Consider the following 1,317-nt stretch of genomic DNA (forward strand, 5'->3'; position numbering starts at 1 on the left):
TTTTTTTTTTTTTTAATTCCTATCATTGTTTCTTTATTGAGACAGGGTCTTGTTCTGTTGTCCAGAGTGGCTGGAGTGTAGTCGTGCGATCTAGGACTCACTGCAGCCTCAACATCCCAAGCTCAAGCGATCTCTCCACTTCCACCTTCCGGGTGATTGTGACTGCAGGCCACCAGGCCTAGCTAATTTTGGTATTTGTGTAGAGACAGGGTCTCTTCACATTGCCCAGGCCAGTCTCGAGCTCCTGGGCTCAAGCCTTCTGCCCACCTCAGGCTCCCGAACTGCTGGTATTGGAGGTGCAAGCCACCACACCTGGCCAATTATTAGACTTATTTTTTATTCTCCCTCTTACTGGAATTATTCCTGACGCATTTACTCTCAATCTCCTGGTTACCTTTTCCTGTACAATGGATTTTTGAATGGTACTTTGAGTCCTATATTTATATCTCCAGCCATTCTCTTACCAATGCCCCAAACTTATAGGAGTATGTTGTAAATATTCAAGTTTAATAGGCAATTTGAACTCAAGGCTACAAACTGAATTCTGATCCAGTTTCCAAACAGCTTTCCCTATATGTTTCCCACTTCACCTGATAACAATTACATCCTGTTGCTAAGGCACGTAAGGTCATCCTTAATGCTTTTCTTTTCATTGCATCATTTCTATTAATCATCAAATTCTGCTTTTTTTACTTTTAAGACACATCCAGAATCTAACAACTTTTCCCTATTCCTCCACATTTCTCAGGCGATTAACTCAGCCTCTTTAGTGATCCCCTACCTTCCTCGATTACCTCTTATATTATGTGAGTTATATCTCAGATACTGTAAAAGTAACCATTTTAAAGTAAACATTTAGTGATTTTTAGGGTATTCCCCAAGTTACAAGAAAGATCAACACTGTTTATATATAGAATGTTGCCATTACCTTAAAAAGAAACTACCCATTACCATTCGATCCCAGCCTCCCCCTTTCCTAAGCTAAAACCGTGGTCCTTATAATGTAACAAAAACACATATATAATTTTATTCTTATTCACTTTTAAATATCTTCTTCTACCATTCTTTTCTTGGCCAGGGCCCCAATATATACTACAGCCTCAGAGGTTCTGCTCTCCTTGCCATTTCAAAAAATTTGCTCAAATCTCCTTTAAGTTTATATTATGTACCTGCGTATACATGAACCCACAATCCTTACGCTTCTTACTTAAAAAAAAAAAAGTCACTAGTTGTTGTCACTGCTTCCTACTAAAGCCAAAATGTAAGTTCGATCAGTACATGGATATTTGTTTTTTGTCAGGTGAACTGTGGAAAACA

General features: G+C 38.6%; 1 protein-coding gene and 1 pseudogene across 1 annotated transcript in view; one reads left to right on the forward strand and one right to left on the reverse strand.

Moving 5' to 3' along the window:
- Window positions 1-1,317, reverse strand: part of XKR3 (XK related 3) — an 85,892-nt gene that overhangs the window by 18,218 nt on the left and 66,357 nt on the right. The window lies entirely within an intron of this gene.
- Window positions 1-1,317, forward strand: part of LOC116812231 (spermatogenesis-associated protein 31E1-like) — a 55,249-nt pseudogene that overhangs the window by 963 nt on the left and 52,969 nt on the right.

The sequence above is a fragment of the Hylobates moloch genome, unplaced genomic scaffold (genome assembly GCF_009828535.3).
Source record: "Hylobates moloch isolate HMO894 unplaced genomic scaffold, HMol_V3 SCAFFOLD_25, whole genome shotgun sequence".
Lineage (NCBI taxonomy): Eukaryota > Metazoa > Chordata > Mammalia > Primates > Hylobatidae > Hylobates > Hylobates moloch.